This window comes from Rhinolophus sinicus, chromosome 6, assembly GCF_057876585.1.
Source record: "Rhinolophus sinicus isolate RSI-liver-muscle chromosome 6, RSI-T2T, whole genome shotgun sequence".
Classification (NCBI taxonomy): Eukaryota; Metazoa; Chordata; class Mammalia; order Chiroptera; family Rhinolophidae; genus Rhinolophus; species Rhinolophus sinicus.
In genome coordinates this window covers 49,933,231-49,955,194 of record NC_142506.1, presented here as the reverse complement: position 1 = coordinate 49,955,194, position 21,964 = coordinate 49,933,231, and the positions used below count along the sequence as shown (strand labels likewise).

The 21,964-nt window shown below is 41.6% G+C and overlaps 1 protein-coding gene across 8 annotated transcripts in view; it reads right to left on the bottom strand.

Annotated features, from left to right (window-relative positions):
• Positions 1-21,964, bottom strand: part of CHRM3 (cholinergic receptor muscarinic 3) — a 437,857-nt gene that overhangs the window by 88,578 nt on the left and 327,315 nt on the right. The window lies entirely within an intron of this gene.

The following is a 21,964-nucleotide window of genomic DNA, read 5'->3' as shown; positions in this document are numbered from 1 at the left end:
GCTACGGGCATATTGCAAGGTGTGAATGGTCGGAAGAGGACAACCACTTTTCTTTGCCTCAAAGTGCTGTTAAGCAGGTTGTAGTGTTGAATTCGAATTCGGTGGTCAGCGTTATTTGTTAGCTCTCATAACACAGGATCAAGGTGCCTTTGCACTTGGCCGAGGACACACGAGAGATCATTATAATCACTCTGAAATTTAACATCACTTGGCCCTTCATGAAAGTTGTTGGGAAACAACATTGTCAGTAAATTCCAGAGAATTCACCTTTGGAATAAGTGGCAAGCGTTTAAATTCTGGGACCCTAAGCACATGCTTTGGAAATCCCTCCCTTTCCCAGTCCACTAAGCTTGTCCCTCTTGAAGATCAGAGGGTGTGTCCCTTGGGCAGAGCCTTTTCTGTGATCTTAAAGCAGGAGCCCACATTCCTGCTAGCCTTGCTTTCCTCTGAAGGGACATGGGGAAGCCAGGCATGATGCAGCCCCCATGTGTCCGTTCCACAGGCTCTTTCTCCTGGCGCTTCAGCAGGACGGCAGAGCGTGCCCTCATAGCCTGGGAATCCCAAGCAGCAGATGCCTGTTTGGTGAGGATTACCGCACAGCTGGCATTTCATCACAGCCCCAGGGATTTCAAAAGGATACTTGGGAGAGCAGTCATTACATTCTGGCAGCTGCAGCACACAGAGCAGCCTGGTCCCCCAAGCTTGTGGCTTGGCATCGGGCTGATAAACACAATAATGGTGACCACATTCCACCGTGGGCCTCGAATGCGCAGGATCTTAAGGCTGACGAGGAAGCTTGCCCAGTCTCAAGATCAAAAACTGCAGTGGCTACAAACACCTGCTCCTCTGTCGTCCAGCAGATGCTCCCTTCACCTTTTCTGAACCCAGGTGGAGAAGCGTATGGCTGCCTCACCGTCTTAGGTGATACATCAACTCAGTTGAAAGGCCAAAACGGAGCCTTTGGTGAAGCACAAAGGAAAAACAGCGCTGCCACCAACAAGGGGGCAGAAGATTTGCTTCTGGAAAGAGGTGGGTGTGCAGAAGGAGAGAAAAGGGCCAGGGGAGGACACACAGGCTTCAGAGCTGAAATCATATGCGTGGAAAGGCTGGTCTTTCCAAGAGATTTGGAGGAAAAAGTGGGCTTTAGAAACACAGACCCCTAGGACAGAGCTTGATGGCATGAGCGAAGCATCAGCTCAAGAACGTCAGTAATCCCCCATTTTGTAACGATTAACATGCAACGCTGAACTCGGAACTTGTCAAATTACTAACAGGAAATATGGCAGAATTATAAATAAACCTGCTCAGTAATGGCCTGCCTGCTGCATCAACACAAGCAGTCATCTACGATGGGTTTTATAGAAGACCTGATTAATTCTTTTTACAGTCAGTGTATTTCTAGGAAATGCATATCTTTTGGGCCATTGTGTGGAGGCTTATGCAGCGTCCATGTAAAGTTAAAGGTTATGAAGAAAATCAGTGGCTGATTATTTTCTTCATGATTCTTTCTTCACGATCTACTTATAGTTTTAGAAAATGGGGGTGTGGGTGTGGTGGTGGCAGTCTTGGGCTTGATTAGTCAGCCCTATCGATGCTGCAAAGATATCACTAGGCACATTCCATAAAGTGCCAAATAAAAGACTTTCTTCTATATTCCTTTGGATCTGATATGTCACTACATCCTAGAAAAGATCACCCGTATAAGCGTGAAAGCAGCTCACGCAGCATGGGATTAAGGCAGCACGAGGTTGTCCCCTTACTGACAGAACAATTCCACGGCAAATTCTCTTTCTCTGCCTTTGTTCAAATGTCCGACAGAAATTCCCACCTTCCCTGGTGCAGATGAATCCTGCTCATAAAATAACCTAGCTTTTCATTTGGTGACATCAGGGCTGTAGTGATTTACCTTGCCTGAAGGTCATATGGGGGAGACAAAAGAGAACTGGCCTTCTTTTCTGCCCATCTGACTTCAGGGTGACGTGTGCATACTCGACTTTCACTAAGGCTGCGTATGGAACCCCCACGAAGCAGACACTTCAGAGGAGCCTGGTTGCAACTGGACTTGGAGGCTATTCAGATTTGGGCCTAAACAACCAGTATCTCAAAGTGGCAAAAAGTGAATGAATACGGACAAAGAATTCAAATGAAGTTTGGAACAGGTTTCTTTAAAAGCATCTTCGTTTTTTAGAACTGAATAAATGAGTAAATAGAAACAGTCTCAGAGATATAGAGGAAAAACTGATAGTTGCTACATGGGAGAGGGTTGGGGATGAGGGAGAAGGGGAAGGGATTAGACAGCATAAATTGGTAACTACAATATTGCCATGGGGATAGGAAAGACAGTTTAGGGAATATAATCAATAATGTTGTAAAGAAAGATTTTGTGGAGTGTCAGATGGGCACTGGACTTATTAGGGAGACCACTTCATGGATGGTGTAGGCACTTGACCACTGCACTGTACACCTGAAGCTGAAGCTGAGTAATACTGAATGTCAACTATAATTTTATATATATATATTTATATATATGTAGTCACGGGACATGGAGCACAGCATAGGGAATAGAGTCAATGGAATTGTAACAGATATATATACGATACCAGAGGGGCAATCGATTGGGGGAGGGGAGTTACCACTTTGTGAGGGGTGAAATGTCTGTTACATTGTTTTGCATACCTGAAACTAATAAAAGAATAATAAAATAAAAGCATCTTCATTTTTTTATGAATGTGATGGATAGTCATTGCAGAACAGCTTGAAAATAGATGAAAGAAAAGCATAAATGCTATCACCATAATCACTCATGCTGCAGTCTGACCAAACTGCAAATACTTTCATTATTTGCATGTAGTTCAGTTTTGGGGGATGTGTGTTTGCAAGCCAAATAAATACAGACACTAACTCACTTATATGCATTTCCAATACCTTACAGCAAATCTGCCTCTCTTACACGTAACCAAAGGTATAAATTAGATTTTTTATTTGGTGAAGCTGATGAGTTACAATACAACAGATTGTATAAAGATCAAAGACAAACTGAGGAGAGCCAAAAAACATTTCACTTAAATATTTGAAGGCAATGCATGATTACTAAGCCAAAGAAAAACTATTTATCTGTCCTGAAGAATGTTATTTAAATCCCAGCTCATTCATGCTAAACAGAGGCAATATTTTCCATTCACTTCTCCAAAGCTTCTCTTCTCCTGGAAGTAACCCCTCCTTTCCCTTCTAGCATTCCTATTTATGGGCTTAATGCCCACAATTGAGAAGGTTAAGTTTAGAAGGCGATCATTGCCAAAATGATGATATCTAAATGGTAGGTCAATTTTAAACAAGGTGATTTTTTTTTTTCAGGTTGTGCCAACCTATCAACAATATTCTTGTGACAAAACTATAAACTAACACCCATTAATAAAAGGCCAGAAGAATAATTATTTACAACAATGTGTTAAGGAGTTTGAGCTACTTTTCTTTCTCTAAAGAAGTAAAAAGGAATGAATTTTTAAAGATTAAAAAGTCACACACTCTTCAATCCAAATAAAACTTTTCTTACATTTTCATTGTGTTAATGAAAACCTGCAGAAGAATGTTTGTCAAATCCTCGTGCTTTGCTAGACACGATCCAATACTAAGCCAAATAAAGAAATTGAACAAATGGGGATTTTCATTGTCATCGCTGTCAAACTAATGTGGGACCACAGCCACCTGGAATGTTTTCTGACCTGGGAACAGCCTATGGAGTGATGACAGGTGCTACTCTCAAAAGAGAATACAAACTGCTTTTTGGTTCTCCTGTGAACTGTTTATTATCCTGATGTCTTGACTAATAATGAAAGTACATCAAATTTGCTAGATGCCTCAGATTTCTGGTTCTTTTTTCACTGTTTCTCTTCCCTTACCCCACATGCCTATTCTGAACAAAGGAAGAGGGAAGGAAGCTAAAATGTATCTCTATTTTAGAAGGGGAACTAGCATGTAGGTACGTACGCATTTATTTTCTACAGCATATGCATTTCTAAAGATGAACACAGTGATGGTCTATTTCCCACAGGAAGCCCTACCACAGGGCTGGTCCACACACTTGAGGACACGTGACCTACAACACTGCAGGCCATTGCGACCCCGGCCTAATGCTCTGGGCCTGTGATTCACACACTGCTCTCAGTTTAATTCCTGCCTTGATCCTGTTCTATGGCTGAGCAGGCCCATCTGCTCCCAGTGGACTCAACAGTTATAACCCCTGGATGTCCACAGATGCCACCGATGTGTGTGCTGTGTGTAAGTCCATCCCCTACTGCCGGCTCCTGTGCACTAGTGGTTTTTAAGCGAACAGGCCAAAGCAATTTTAGTCAGGACACTGGGGAGCAGAAATTCTGAGATTTTCAGTCCCTTTTTCATCAGATGTTTGCTCAAAGCTAGGCAAACCTGCCACTGAATTGCAGGCTGGCAGCCGAGGGCTCATTACAACATCTCAGAACCTCTTTCAGGGATTTGCAGATGGGAGCCGGTAGGGGCTTTACATGGAGCTGTGCCAACGGTGTCTGAGCAGGCTGGGCTCCCTGATGGCCTAGGGAATCAGAAGCTTCCAAAATACAGAATGAAGCTTGAGAGAGGTCCTTTTCAAAAAAATGTGGCACTGATATGCTAGTTATTAAGATGCCAGAAAGAAACAAACCTCTTTAGGCTTAACTAATAAGGGAATTCAAGTGCTCTGAAGTCAGCACAGCTAATACTACTAAAAAATGATGATGCTAATTATACCGTTCTTTGGAGAGTGTTTTGCACTTCATGAAGCATTTTGAAGTACCCCAGTTTATTTAGTTATTACAATAATATGATGGGCTATATGGCACTAGGATTTCCATTATTAAAAAAAAAAAAAATGTAGCTAAGAGAGGAATATATGTATGAAGTGGCAGAAGGATGGAGCTGGATTCACACCCAGGTGTGTTTTCCATTTATGTGTATCCTTAACGCTTTTACGTCGTATTCATTTTTACTGATTTAATGGTTTCATGACAGAGTTGGCATCCTCTGGGTGGTAATAGTACAGCTGAGGGGAAGAGAGCCAAAGGAAGGTAGGCCATGCTGGTTGTGCCAAGGTCATGTGATTCAGAACTACATATGCATGTTGTACAAGTTGACTGGAAACTAACCCTGTCAATCTTTATGCAAAGATTCTGAGATTTTCAGAATGCAAAGGTAAACCAACTTTATAGTTTAAAAATGTTTCGTTTTCTCCACAGCTGGGAGCACCGTCTCCAGGCTCACCGGGAATGGGGAGAGGGGCCAAGACGAGTCGGCTGTTCCTGCCTCACTACCTCATGGCTTGACTTCTCCTGTCACCTGTCACCTGTCATCATGGCCCCAGATTTCCAGGGAGCTCAGCTAGAGCAGAGGCTTAAAAATGTACAGAAGCCAGTTTTCTCTCTCTGTTTTTTTTCTCTCCTAACTACTTCTGTTGTCCCATCCTTGCCTCTTCCTTCTCCCCATCCTCCACTGTGTCTACCTATAATACCTAAATTTATGAGCTTCTTAAGAGAGTCAATATATAATTATTGATAGGTTTGTAGTAAAAAGAATTTATCTACATCAATGGGTATGGGTCAGTGAATGGCCCTGAGAGAAATGGTATAAATGTTTGTCAGGCTTCACCTGAGGCCTATGAATTATAGCTCATAATTAAGCAAGCCATGTCCTTTTTGCACATCAGGCATCATATAAAGTGTGCTGGACCAGCAGCTCTGTCAGCTAATCATTGTATGAACCTCATCGGAGCTCATCAATTCAAAGGTCACGATACCTTCCTCTCATTTGCAGGGATTAAATGAGATGCCAAATGTAAAATGTGTCCTGAAACATAGCAGCTTCAACATGCAATAATTATTACTCTCATCATTATAGCTTATTTTAGGTCTAGAAGGGAAATAATATAAGCGTTAAGGAAATGAGCAGAGGATGATTTCAGAATAGGGGAGGAAGAATAGGTGGAAATGAGTTAATGATCTTCAAGGAAAATGAGAAGAGATTAAATAGTGGAAATATTAATACAAGGACATGATAAAGGATAACATTTTAGAGAAAAGAAAGAAGCTTGCACAAATCACAGTCAGGCAGACAGAAATTAAGGGGAATACGAGCACAAAGCAACAGAGGAAAAAAGATCAATGTGAGAGGTTGGAGGAAGACGATTTTGAAAAATAATAGCTCTACTTCTGCTGCCTCCTCAGTCCCAATTAGGATGAAGGGACTGCATTTAGCTCAAGCTGAGTCATAAGTTTTGGGGACAAACTTGTACATGCCCTGTGGACCACAGGAGTGCAGGGAAGATGCTGTGGAGGTCAGGGTCACCACCATCAGCTTGTTTCTCTTAGCAACCCGACTGCAGAACAAACTCCCTTAAAAACAAAAGGCAGTTCTGATCCACATGAAGGCAAGACTTAACAGCACTAAGAAGCGGGATGTGGGCCCTCCACCTATGCTAAATGGGACCAATGCAGCTCGAAGGCCACTAACTTGGAGCATTTCCCAGGAGAGAGTGTCAAACAGCAAATGCACAGAACACAACCACAGCAAGAGCAGCTTCCACGCTGTGGTCCCTTATCATTAAAGAAACGCAATGCATGATATGTGTGCATGCGATGGTATGGATCCAGGGAAAAAGTCAATTTGCCCTCATGGTAGGACATCTCGTTTTTCACTCCTGAGTTTTATTCAGCTTATACTTTATCATATGGTACTACTTTCCCATGCCATCAACCTTGGCAGACAGTTGATTTTGTAAAAGCACCTTCCATGGATTTTCTCAGTAAAATCATAAAGCTGTCATCATTGAGGAGAGAAAAATGTTCCCTGAGAGGGGGTATGCTGCCTCCCTCTCATTAACACAATGCCTACTGCTCCTGGAAGCTATAAATCTTTTGACCACCGTAGTTGAAAGGCAGATTGATTTGGTTGGTAAGTCTGGCAAGTTGTAGAGGGCAAGGCACCGGTCTGCTGCCGTGTCCAGGGCTGCGTCTGCACAGTTAAGTTCAGACAAATGCTGCTGTGACTTAAGGCAGTTACGGAATCTCCAGTGGGCTGTTCTGAGAGGGAGGGTTGATGCCCTGCTCTTCTGCTCAGTGGATGAGAGCCCACTCTGCTTGGGAAGCGGTGCATACTCTTAGCCTGTCTGTGTTCCTGAACTTGTTAGCTATCACTGCCGACCCAGTGCCTTTCAGATTTCATTTTAGTGGCTAAACCTATAAAATACATTGTAAGAAAATTTGATCTTCAAGAATTTAATCTACAATGAAATTTGACACTGAAATGATCACAATGTTGATGATGAGTGAGGATGGGTAGAGAGACCAGGCACCTCTGGGGATTCAAAGCTCTTTGTATCAGCCTCAGCTGATGAAGATGGAGAGCATCTCCCAGGACGCTTGCCTGACATAGTGATAGAACACCCTCTCTGGGTAATGTGTGTCTTTTAGAAGGATGTGGTGAACCGATCATGGTTTTGAAGGGAGTATGATGACAGAGATGCTTGCCTTTGTTTTTAAGGTCCTATTCTTTCCATTTTTCTACCATGGCCAGGCTGGTAAATGACCAGCAAACATGCACCTACACTCACCTGAAGGATGTGCTCTCAGGACAGTGTTCTTGAGTTTGTTGCCCGATGTTAGGCTTGTGTTGAAATAACGGACTATCAAAGTGGACTGCACAATGGGAACATGCGCTGCCAAAAACTGGCAGGACGGTGAGACATGTGGGTATCTCCTCACCTCCTGTTCATTAGGGAAACACAGCTTTCCCCTCTGTTACCCTATGTAGGAAGTGTCCAAAAGTGTCCTCACACTGTGAGGCTGGGAACTTAACATGCTACCCTTCTCAGGGATATTTGTGTTTTACAAACCGTGGAAGACTATGCCAAGATCTAGCATGAGTCATAGATTGCATATGGTAGATTTGAGGCCTCACTTAGAGGAGACATTTTCCTGTGGGGCCGCTTCTCTGCACTTCTCAATCAAATCAAATCAGACAGAGGTTTGATGATGACTACACACACCAATGACATCTAAAGTGAGTCCTGTAATCCTCAGCCTCGTTTCCTCACAAATGTTACAGATTGCTTCCTGTCCCTGCCCAACCACGAGGGCATGGCTGAGCTGTTAGGTGGGACGTTGGCATGTAACTGACAGGGGCGGTCCTGTTTTCAATGGCTCTGTCACTTGGTCTTTCCAGCTCCTGTTGTATTCCTTGTTTAATGAACTGTGTTAAAGTTTTACATATTCTCAGCCCTCAGTAAGAAATAATTTGCAAAATGATGCTAGTGTGTGGTTCAGAATAATGGTTTTTTCTTTAGCATATGCTTAATGGTTATTAGCTTAAGGAGAGACATACAAAACGTGAGGGCTTCTGCTTACCCTGGAATCCACCAACGGTGTCTGAGATTCAGATTGTGTAATTTCAAAGCTGCTTGGCTTTATCCAAACCTGAACCTCTATAAAAATCCCACAGAAATGATCCAGAGTTTCTCTCTTTTGGAAATGTCAAGGATTCATTATAAGGAAGAGGAGAAAATTTAGTCTATCTTTGTAGAATGGAGGGCTGTGATGCAGCACAAAAATTGTCCTTCTCTTGGTCACCAGGTAGATCGAAGGACAGGAGGCAGGTTTGTCCTTGTCCCAGAATGAGCTCAGGGCATATTTGGTATCACAAACATGGATGTACTAGTGTCACAAGCATGGAAAAATACTATAAGCTTTATCTGATGCTGAGAAGAAACGCACAGAAGCAGAGAATACATTCGTCACACAATCGAATATCTACCCTTTTAAATTCCATTTGTGTAAGGAATGACAGCCATTAATTGTCACCTAGTAATGCAATTTATAAAAGCTCATTACACTCTTTTTCTTTAAGTCTGACGGCTGCTTGGCAGGAAAAGTACTTATTATTGTCAAAGCACAGATTTTCTATGAACCTAGAACCTATCCAGACTCATATAGGGTACATTTCTATAATTTTCAAAGGCACTCTTTGGAAACACTAAATGCTGCCAAATGCATCAACCTGCTTCGTCTCAGCTTCTCCTCAAAGTCCTGGACAGAAGTGAGATGGTCTCAGCTTCTCCATGAATCCTGGATGGAAGTGAGAAAGGCTCAGATTCTCCATGAGTCCTGGATGGAAGTGAGATGGTCTGAGTCCAGCCCTCTCTCTACCTACTTCAGGGGGCCCTGAAACGTCATAGCTGACACAGGGACTCTAACGTAAGAGAGATGTGTGTTCTGGGGTAAACGACCCAGGTTTTCTAAGCGTCAGTTTCCTCAGATCCAAATGGAAACAACAGTAGAATGTACTGTGGAAGACTGCCATGAATAGTCACTGTGGTAATAGATGTATTGTGCACCATGCCTGGCTCATACATAGTAAGAGCCCAATAAACGTTAGTTGTTGTCGTCAACGTATTACTAAGCTAATAGCTATTTGAACATCCCCAGGTTTTCATTTCCTCATCAGGACTATATTAATGCTTCTGAAACTTTTTCTGTGAAGTACCCTAATAGTATCTGATCTTACTGTGTCCCCTGGAGGCCACCTGGGAGAATAACCTAGAAGGGGAGATCTCAACTGCAAAAAGCCCTTACATCTCTTACATTTTTACAGTTTACATTTTTCTTTCATATTTTCTGAATGAAATTTTGAATTCTGTTTCATAATAAATTTTGTTTAAATATTTTTTTTAAATGTTAGAGTTTGAATTATATTCAACTGCATTTGATACTGTAGGAAGATGACCTTTGATCAGTTCCCCACAGTGGCAGTTGGACCCCAGCAGGTGCATTCCATCAGACAGACCCCTGCTACTGTGTGGGGCCAGCATGTCGGCACATCATCACCACCACCACCACCACCACCACAACCACCACCACCACCACCACCACCATGGAGCTTGTGAAGAGTGCAGAATCAGGCCTCACTCCAGACCCACAGGATTAGAGCTGCATTTTATCAAGATCCCTGAGTGATTAGTATGCACATTAAAATTGAGAAGCACTGAAGTAGATGGGCTCCAAGGAACTGTGGGAGCTAGTGTATTATGATTCAGTTAGATGAAATCAGCAAACATTCAGTGAGTATCTAATGAGAGCCTGACATTGCTCTAATTAGTGTGAGGAACATAGAGATAAGGATGATATGTCTCCTTCTCTTGAGGGTTTTCTAACTGGGAACGTAAGAGCAGCAATGACTTCACCCCACAGGAACCTGTCATCTGCTCCATTAGAAATTTACTCAGCTATTCTTTAGAGATTGTCCACATTTAAAGAGAAGTGAAAGTAAAGGAGATTGGTGATCTTAACCCAGAAATCCTGGAAAATAACTATAATACTCGGTCCTTCTATTCCCTTTTCTCCGTCCCTCCCTATCTCCAGCCCTATCAAAACTCCTCCAGGGTTTTAATGAATTGTTCTTACATTCCTATACATATTAGTGTTGAAAAATAAACTACCTGGTGTGAAGAAGAAGTAAAGACCTATTTTAATGAAACTGGCAGTAAGCAGTTTTCTTAAGGCAACTCATAGGTGCATAATGAGGTGTCCATGTTACAGACACCTGTTTGCAGTTCAAACTCCTGACATGCTCTCATTGACTTTGTTGCTAATAATTCATGGGTTCGTTGGAAGTTGTGAGGGAATAAATGCATCTCCGTATCTCATAGAGCCCTTATTTCCTCCCCAGACAGGGTCATGTCAAGCAGTTGAAGTTTGATGTTGTGCAGAGTGACATTTTCGCCTGAAGACAGCAGTATCTGTACGGTTATGTAAGAATGTCAAGGCAGAAAAAGCAAAAAGTCAACGAGAGCCCAATCTGACAGTTTCTCCTGATGTCTACAAATAGCGTCAGTAAAAGTGACAATGGTGGGAAAGGGTCATCTGCAGGCCTGGGCACAAGAAGAGGAAGGTAACAACAGAAGCAATGGGTTATCTGAGAGGGAGGGCTGAAACGGAGGATTCTAAGAGGAGGCTGCCCGGTTCCTCTCAGCCTCCACAGGGAGGGGCGAGGGAGTTCTGATCTGCCCTTTGGAAAGACAGATCCCTCAACTGGGGGCCCATTCCTAGATGGCATTTATGATGTCTTGGTCCTTTTCCTGCCTAACTTCATACACATATTATCAGTACCAGCCACTCTTCTTCCCCACATGCTCACTTTTAAGCTCATTCCAGCTGGCTTAGACCCCCGTCCACTTAAATTGCCTGAAGTCTACCAATGACCTCTTAAGGTTTAAGTCCAGTGGCCTTCCGAAAGATCTACTAGACCTTATTTCAATATTTGAAACAGTTTTGCCATTTAACATCCTCTCTTCCTTTGGTATCTCACTATTCTGCTTCTTTTCAACATAGCAGCTTTTCTCTTCTGTGTTTCCTTTAATGCAGGGGTGTCCAAACTTTTTTCAACGTTTTTTACCAAGGGTCATATGCAGTAAAATACACAAACAGCTGGGACACTTACTTGAGGTGAAGTACGTATTGCCTCACCTGGTTTATTTAAGTAAACTAAATATATTTTTTGGAATTTGCCGCGGGCCAATTAAAAATGGATTGCAGGCCGCAGTTGGCCCGTGGGCCACGGTTTGGACACCCCTGCTTTAATGGCTTAATCCCTGTCTGTTTTTACCCTGTCTGTTAAACGCAGTCACCTCCTGAAGGCCAGTCTCTGCCTTCTTTCAGCAACACTCTCACTTTTAGATATTCATCCACTCCAACACCTTCAAACAATATTCACTGAAAATACCTTCAGAACACACATACTTATCAAAATCTGAGGTTTTTATTCCCCAGGATCAAATATGTCTCCCACTGTCTGCCTGGCATTTGCATAGAATTGACCCCCTCTCCATTTACCCACATCTAACTCGGACACTACCCATCATCCCAGGCTTCAGTGACTTTCACGCCCTGAACTGTCTCCCTCTCCCTACTGAAGCGTGCCCACTGAGCTGCGCGAAGCAGTACTTGCTCTGGTATTTCATAGCGCTCTCGCCCCAAGATGGTGTAGCACTGAGCTACAATATTGTACAGAGTGAGATTTCTGCCTTGCATCACTTACTCATTTAACAAATACTTATGAAGTGTCTACTGTGTGCCATGCACTGTCGTATGTGCTAGGAATAGAAGAGTCCACCAAACAGTGTTTGCCCTCAAGAAGCTTATATTCTGGACTGGGAGGGCGATCTGGCCAATTAAAGAGATATATACTTCAGGTGGTAATATGTACCATGAAGAAAAGTAAATAAAAGTAAGGAGGAAGGAAATGTTGTGTTTCTAGAGGAGGCCTATTTATTTAAGGTCGTCAATATGATAGACTGCTATTGGGCAGAGATCTAAAGGAGGAGAGAGCAAATCATGAGGACAATTGTAGAAGGGCATTCCTGGTGCCCAGAAAAGCGAATGGCTGCTGTGTGTGGGTGGCGGGGATGAAGCCAGTGTGGGCCAGGTGGTCAGGAAAGGGCTGGCACTCGAAGACGCCACTGGAGAAGCAGCAGGGGGCAGGTCACTGAGGGCCTCAGGTCCCAGCAGAGACTATGGTCTTTGTCCCAGAGGAGAGGAGAAGCCATTACAGAGTGCTGAATGGGAGTGTTTGAGTATCATGAGCTGGCTTACATTTTGTAAGAATCACTCTGGCTGCCACATTGAGCAACTGCAGGAAGAACTTGGCATTTTCAAAGATAGAAGCAGACAGTGCAGTGAGGAGAAACAAAACAATCTAGATGAAACTTGATGGCTAATGGGACTGGGAAGTAGGTGTGAGGCTTGTAGAATTGGTCAGGCATTATGCTTCTACAAAAGATAAAGACCATAGCAGCAGGACAGAAAGAAAGAAACAAACGGGGACAAGTCCAAAGTCTGAGCTCTGAGCAGCTGGGAAAAGGAGGCGTCAGAAGACAGAAGGAGTAGTTTTGGGGCTGTGGGAATGTAGACATTGGTTGTGGACTTTTTAAGTTTGAGGTGTACATTAGGCGCAAAGGTGAGCATAAAGGACACGATTCGTTATCAATGCCATGTCGCCTCACTTCTAAATGACACTGTACCTAACACACAACTTTTAAAATGCCACACAGCAAAAGGAAGCAGATCCCACAGGGAAAGGAATAAGGCATATCACACAAACTGCCAGTGCATTTTGGGCATGCCACACACTGAAAACAGCCATATAAAGCCGTTTCCATTATAAAACTGAATTATTCCTTTAAACAGGCCTAACCATTTTAATATTTTAAATCAATATTTTAGAACAACTCAGATCTTTTGTCTTACTTTTATTGCAAAAACTATCAATATAGTGTCAGTTGAAATATTCATACAGTTGATGAATTTGTTTATTTTGTTTACAAACAATAGTGGACAAAATATACTACATAATATGATTTGGTCAAGAAGGGACAATGGGGATATGGTTTTCAGTGATTGAGAGAAAGCCTCTGAGAGGCAGATCAGCCAAGTGCTCTGACCACAGACATCTGCTAGTACACACGACTCTAAGCATGCATCTCATTGCACCAAAATGTACACGGAGACTACACCACTGAATCCTATTTCTGTAACCACAGAACTGGTCCAAACTGGCTTTGTCCTGTTTCTAACCAGATACCGACTTGTTTTTCAGAGATAACAGAACAAGGCCACAAATCTGCAATCAGACACGTGCACAGAAAATAATTCACCCTAGAGTAACCTGTCAACATCACTGGGTCAGAAGGGGGGTAGGAGGGCAGGAGAAAAGCTGCAATCCCTAGCATCTGTGCAATAAGCTCTCATTATGCTGAAATAATATAATTCTATAGGCTATGCATAACTTCTCCCGCTTCTTTCTTTAAATATAACCCAAAAACCCTTAGTCGGAGAGACAGATTTGAGCCTTGTCTCCTGTCTCTTTTCTGGAAGACTTGCAATAAAGCCTTTTTTTTTTCTTCTCAATAGCCAGTGCCATAGCATTAGCCTCTTTGTGTGGGGGGACAGCTAGTTAACCCTTGCTCCTAACATTTCCATTCATTATTGATGAACTAATTGGAAAGTTACACTGAAACTGCTTATCTGAAAGGGCCTCTGGTGATATATATGCATTCTGAGACCTCTGTCTCCTAAAAAGTATTGTGATTTTTCTCTCCTTTGTGACATACAGGTAAAATCACTGCTTCCCACTTCTCTTTTTCTCTGTGACCACTTTCCTTCTCATTTCTCTGTATTCTAGTTTCTTTCTTCAACTCTAATGGCAAAGACAGAGGGTGGAGAAAGGAGGAAAACATCAAAACTCCAGCATTTGGACACTCTCCTAGAAAGAGCAGGTTCCATCAGGTACATATTTAATATATATTTGTTCAAAGCAGTAATTAACAAATGTCTTAAAATAAACTATAACAGCAATATGATTTTCCACATTTTGCATTTCTTCGATAAAATTAAAAGTATACTTAGCCAGAAGACTCCAAAAACTACCTCTTTCGTGTTCCCACACCAGCGTGTTAATGTCAGTGAACACAGTCAATGTAAAAATATCAGCATAAACTCCCCTTCCACGTTTTTGTGTGGAGACGATAGTTTATACTCAGTTCAGGCTAAGATGAATGGGTCAGATCTAATGTCCTGCCAGCTAAGCAAATAAAAAAAAGTTTCAGTTATTTCAAAATGTGATCCTCCTAAATCTGAAAAAAAAAGTCCCCTGTTCATAAAATGCAAAGATGACCAACTTTCAATAACAAGTAGGAATCTTTTCAACGTTTCCCTAATTTCTGAGGCTGTGGTGAATCCATTCAAAAAGTGCATCACTGTCACAGATTAAGAAAACATTTTCTAGAATGGTGGAAACGCATGAAAAAATAAAGAGAAAGGCTAGCATCTTTATTCTCTGGCTTGGCTCCAGTCAGCATGTACTTGGTCATTTAACAAGGACTGAAAGACATCTACTGAGACAGCATGGAGAAGATCTACTTCACACAAAATGATTCAGGAAGCATCTCTGGAGACACTAAGGTACTAACTCACTGTGTAAGGGGTTGAAATGACCAGTGGTTGTACAAATCACTCAATGCAATTAAACTCTACTGGTGAACAAAATTTAGTCACATCAGTCAAAGTCATATATTCTCTTAGATGATCTTGAGAATAATTACTTTTAAGGATCATTAATAAAAATATCCATTAAACATATCTATTTTAGAAAAATTACTCTTCAAGATCATCAATAAAAATATCCATTATTCTGCACCTACTTTTAATGCCAGCTCATTTTTAAAATGCTACTCAACAAATCAAAGGACTTTAGATAAGTTAATACCAGAGAAACTAATATTTTCTTAATTTTTGGTTAAAAGAAATATAGTTGCCACAGCAAATATACTAATATATTTTTCCCATAAAAAGGGCAAAATAGTTATTAAAGACAACTGTACGCTCTTGACAATAACCAGTATACTATTGTAAAGATTTTGAACATCAACAGGTATTTCACAAATGTGAGTTAATTAATGGATTGATAATCTGTTCTCATGTGTAGATAATATAAGCCATTTTGGAATTTATCCAGTATTAGATGTTTTCAGAGATGTGATAGCAAATTAAATACTGTTATCTGGCCAATATAATGACCCTGCTGCTTAAAAGACCTACTAAGTTAATTGATATGATCAGAGACATCTTGAAAATAAAGAATGAAGGAGAAAAATAATGGAATGGAGGTCAATTAGTTGCTTAATATTAGAAGTGGTGTCACGTCTTATAAAACTTGAAAGTTAATAAACAGAAGCACTGCTGCTTGTTCAGAGGGTGCTAATTTAAAGCCCAGAATTAGAGCTGAAACAAACCTCTGAATGGCCTAACTCTCACATTTTACTGGTAGGGAAATAAAAACACAAAGAGAGATTGTGTATCAAGTGACCAACTGGCACTAATTAAAGCAAAATGCAGAAGTTATAAAGCAAACACAGGGCAGATTCTTAGTCACCATGGCTCTTGCTCTAACGTCTGAAATGTGGCCTGTTATTGATACATCCATTTCAGTCATATGATGGTCACACAGTAAGTCTAATAGAAGTTACAGGTCAGCCCAAGGGAACAAGACAAAAAAGGAAAAAACTAATAAGGGGGAGAGGCAAAACTCAAGTTAATTCTAAGGTGTCTGCTATACTTGTGAGATTTTCCCCTGACCGGGTATACGCCATCATTATAGCAAATAGACTATCCCTTATTTCACTTTGTGCTCTATACTGTTCCAGTCAGAAATGTGAGAGCTAATGCCTGGTATATCACTAATGTTACCGTAATCTCTATATTTTCTATTCAGAAATATTTGCTGTATATTAAATCACATTTTTCTGACCTAACCATTGACAGCCGGTAATCTGAGGAGGAAGTGCATTATTTCATTTCCCGCAAGTGACAGATTTGCTCATGTCTTACACAGAAAGTTGCGGGGGGGGGGGGGGGGGGGGGGGGGGGGAAAGCTGAGGAGATATGCTGATATCCCACCATACAGGGCACTCGACCTAATCCTCCTAGATGAAATGAAGGCATTAGAGGTGCAAAAGAGCGCCTGCATACTTTCACTCCATGACTCCTAATTGGATGTGTTTCATTCTTCTGCCTGAGTAGTTAGATAACATTTTGGATGTTTCGAGGAATCATTTGGCTTCAAATTTATGGTCTTATTGCTTACCATCAGTTTTCAAAAAGTCCCTAATGTCAGCGTGGTCCCCCTCATGCTTTTCGGGAATTGTGCTAACTTGGAGGAGAATCCTAGAGCTGATTTCTCCTCCAAGGGGCGGTCAGGCCAGGGCACTCCTGACCATTCCACCTCTGTGAAAAACGAGGAGGTCCCGGGGAGTTTATTGATCACTCTTCCAAGGGCAGATGAAAATCTTGATCTCTTGAAATAAAATATAAAACTATATGAAAACAAACAATCACGAAGTAATTCCTAGAGAATTAAGAAACTGGTGTTATACCTTTTAGAATGACTACTCATTTTAAATGGCCAAAAAAACAAGACAGCAGTGTTGTGCTGAAGCTCAATACTTCATAGTCTAATACTGGGGAAATATCCAAGTATGTGACAAGTAATCAGAAATGACTAAAACACATTGGTTGTGTATCTTGAAAAATAAGTGTAAGGAAAGTCTAATTCTCTCTCTAGCCAGAAAGAGCAGCCCGCCAGCTCAGGGTTCGGCTTTCTATTGACACTTGTATTGTGTAAGATAATCATTTTCTATTTAATGGCGTCTGTAACCAGGCCATTCACAAACACAGACTAGGGCTTTCTGTGGAATGTAAATCCGAGCTGTGTCATGCAAGCATGTCATAATTTACTGCAGACACTAGCGGCACCATCATTTGATGAACAGACCTCCAGACTTAGGCTGTAAACTTCATCCTGTGGTCTGCTATTTGAATGCCCTCAGAAAGAACAGTTATCTTATGTGAGTCTTGAACTTTACCATCTTTAAAATCCATTCAATTCCTAACATCCTATAGCTTTGCATGAACACATTTTGGTTTTAACAGATTGCTATAAACAAGAGAAGAACAATGAATTTCCATAAGTCATCTTATTTATACTTTGTTGAATATGAGCAACATTTTATAAAATGATACCCATTTGTGAACACCGACATGCATGTTAATGTTGAAAGTCCTCACAGTTTGTGTTGACGAGGACCTGCATAAAAGCTTAAAGTGATTTTTGTCTCTGTCTATTTCAAGACTTCGCCCCGAGCCTGGCAGATCGACTTTTTTTCAGCTGATGTCTCAACATGAATTCTGAATTCATTAATTCTCAGAAGCTTTTTAATGAACCGACCTAAAGCTCTCAGTGAAAGGGATGTCTGTCTTGTTTATCATTGTTCCCCTGGTATCTGGCACATAGTAGGTACTCAATAACACATAACAAATAAATAGCAGAGCTTTTTCTCTTCCATGATCCTGGCAGTAAAAATCAGAGAGAAAAAAAGGGCACAGGAAACAGTTGTGGTTTTGTTGTTGTTGTTGTTTTTCTATTAGCCTTGATGCCCCATTGGCCAAGGAACTGAGAGAGGCTGGCAGATAGCCCGAGCTGAGGATGGTGGTGACAGTGCGATGCACAGAAAGGGGAATGAGGAAACCTCTTCTGTGTCCTGACCTGCCCAAATGCCCCTCCTCCTCACAGGACTCTTCCCTTCATTTTTAAAACCAGTACTCAGAGCAGGGTTTACGAGACTAACCACATATATTGACAGACTCACTATCGTAAGCCTTCTTCTACCTGCCCACTCACCCCGTGTGGTTGTGGAGTCCCCATCTTTCTCACTTTCTCATCTTTACAGCTGAATCCATAGGCTCTTAATCTGTGAGGCCCTGTCTCCTCCGTTGCACACCCTCTTAGTGCCTGTGTGGAAGAAATAACTTTCTTTTTCCTTTCTCTCTTTGCTCTCAGAATGGCAGAGATTATACTGGGCCCTCGGTTTTGTTTGTGAGCTCCCAAGGTGAAGAAAATCTTAGGATGGTTGGAAAAATGCACTATTACCTCATACATCAAAACATAAACTTGATTAGAAAAACTGAAATGCCAGCAGTAACATTTCAAAGGATGCTAAAAAGGCGGAGACACTCGACATATTCACTCTTCTCGATTCTCCTAGCTCAGCAGATCCTTAATGATATTACTGAAATTGCTAAATGTGCCCCTTTTACAGAAATTCTATTGATTTTGACAAGCATCAGGAGAGACTTCTGCAGAGATGTTATGATTTTTTTTTGGGGGGGGTATGTGTGAAATTTTATTAGTGAAAAACAATACAAACCAAAATAGTTTATTTTTAAATTACTTTTGAAAAATGAAATTATTTTTCTTTGTACATTTTCTTTTTAACAGTTCTCTTCCCAAAGTTACACCTTTTGTACAAGCACAGAGTCTATGAGGGTTTACCCTTGAACTGACTCTGATGTCAATCGAGCTGCATTTTGAGGTGCAGCCCAGTCTCGGCCCCACAGGGTTTGTGCTCTAGGAGGGTAACATGACATAGGAACTAGAGGTCAAAAGGTCAGGGAACTCATCTTCCACTTTTTGCTCTCCCACCAACAACTCTGTGTTTGCCTCTGTTTAGGTTTGCATAATTGCCAGGCTAGAGAAAGGATATTTATGTTAGGTAATCCTCAATTATCTAGTGGATGAACTACAATGGAACTAACTGCATATTTATTTATTCAGTATGGTTGGGAAGGTGGTATTCCGGTTGCTAACAGTAAAAATATATTCCCCGTTTCTTATCGCTGACATACTCTGCATAGATTGGCTGATCTTCGCCAAACTAATTTGTCTTCCTCTCGAGTGTACCGTGAGATGACAGTCCCCAGCCTCCTCTGGTTAGAAGGGTCTGAGTGTTCCCAGAGGATGAGGGCGGGAGTAACATACACCCCTCGGGCCTGCTCAGAGTACCTCCCACGGCCAATCTCACAGGTTCTTTCCTCTCTCAAATGGCTTCAGGGGAAACACCGGTAGGGTGATTGTGGAAACCAGATGCGACACGATGGAGTCAGAGGATGGAATATCCTCAGATCCCTGCTCAGGGAAGAGATGCCTGAGCAGGAAACCCAGAACAGTCTCCTGCAGAAGTGAAATAGAAGCCACTACTGTTCAGCAATTACGTCAGCTAGAATTGCCATAATTGATACATATTCAATATCCTTTCAAAGAATTAAAAGAGCATAAAATATACTTTAGTCAGTAATCAAATGAAATGTCATCTTTCTTTGGTGGTTTAGCATGTACTGCAGTCTTTCATGTGGGCTCCTTCAAATAAAAACATTTAAAAAGTCTACTTGCTAGATCTCAGTGGTTGTCTGATTTCCCAATATTACAATATATGTCCTACTTGGGATTAAATGGGAAGAAAAACAATTATTTGATCTAAGAATCAAAAGTAAAAGTAACAACTATTCACATTAACAATGTACTTTAAATTTGTATTTAACATATACTTATATGTGTTACATACTTCTATGTTTGAATATATAACTTATTTTATATGTAAAATCTTTTTGCAAATATTGGCACATTTAGTCTCCAAAATGTTCTTTGAGATACATGGCATTAACTTTAAATGTTAGAGACCTGTAGGTAAAGTGTGCTGTTACCTAACATCAGACAACTTATAAATGACAGCGCTGCAATGTAAACTCAGTTTATTCTCATTAAAAAAGTTGCTGGAGACAGTTCTCATGTCCTCGCAGCGTGGGCCAGCATCTCACTGCAGTCTGCGTCTGTTTCACTCCACTGAATTCCCTAAGGTTACAACGACCTCTGAATTACTGAGTCTAACAACTCTTTTTCTATCTTTATTTTATTTCTCTCAGGAATCTTGCTCATTGATCATTCCTGCCACTGGAAACTCTTGTTTTGGCTTCTAAGACTTGATTCTCTCCTGGTTTTCATTCCTCCTTGAAGGCTTCTTTCAAGCTTCTACACAGCTTCGGCTCCGTGACTTCTCACTCCGTGTGTGTGGGTGGCTTTAACCTACTGCTGGGATCCCCTGCTTTTACCAGCCACCTTGAGGCCAGACCCTGTTCCTTCAAATCGGATGTCCTCTGTGTTCCAGTCATGGCTCTTCAGCTGCCTGGTAAACACAATTTGATGACTTTGGCATCTCAGACTTTAGAGATCTAAAATGGAATTTACCGTCTTTCCTTTCCCACTGGTTCTCCTGCATTCTGCAATGACGCGGTTCATTCACTGTTTACAAAAGCCAGTATCCTCGATTTAACTCTTGTCCTCACGTCCTCCCTGGCAATCACCCACTAACTAGCCTTCCTGCCCTCTGTCTGACCTCTGCCATCATCTCTACCTTCCAGCCAGATTGGTCTGTCTGAAAGATAAATCTCATCATTGAATTTGCTTACAGAATGTCCTTCAGTGGCTCCCTATAACTTCAAAGTCCCTGTTTAGCTATATGATTTTCCACAACCTGGCATACTGTTTTCCAACCTCCTGTCGTGCGCTCTGTCCTCTCGCTTCTTACCCTGCCTTCCATGGTGCTAAACGATTCCCGAAGCTGGTCAACACACAGCGCTGTCTCTTTTGCCTAACGATAGGGATGTTGTGGGGATGAAATGAAGCACGACACGTAAAGTGCTCAGCATGGTGCTTGGCACACAGTATTTACAAGTGTTGGTAATAATTACGATTTACTTTTGCCTCCCCATAGCCTAGCACAGTGGACAGAAAGTGTTCATGCAATGGATTATACACAACTGAGGAGGGAGTGCTCTTACGGTGTGCTTTAAAAATGAAATCAGATCAGACTGCATCTGGACTAAAGCACTGCCCCTTCCTCCTGAAATTCAGTGGACATCAGAAGAGCTACAGACTAAAGCTGTTGTAGAGGAAACAGAAGAAATTAGTTAGAAGCGCAGCTGACGAATCCGTTAATGTACAGCATACCCAAACAAGTAACCTGAGATAATATGTTTGAAATAACGTAAAAGTACTTGGACCTACTACCTAATATTACTTAAACCCTTACACACACACACACACACACACACACACACACACACACACACACAAACTCACACACTCACACACACACACACGCACACACGATAGGAAAGGCTTCTAAGTGCCCAAACAGGGAGGATCTATAAACTAAACATTTCCATGAAGATTAAAATAAAAACCATAGCCTACTAGTCATGGCTACTTCCACAATCAGTTTAGTCCCCATTTTTTCATGAAGGGACTATAACCTCCATCAATCTCAGATAATACATGTGGGACCAGGAGAAATCATCATCGAAGGCAAAAATGAGCTAAGAAATCTACAAAATATCAGCAGAGATAATCAGAAATCAGATGGACATCAAAAGGAAAAAAAGAAAGGATGGAAGGAGGGAAGGAAGAGAAACCTCATAGGAAAGAAGAGAAAGGATACGGGCAAACACTTAAGAGGCAGATT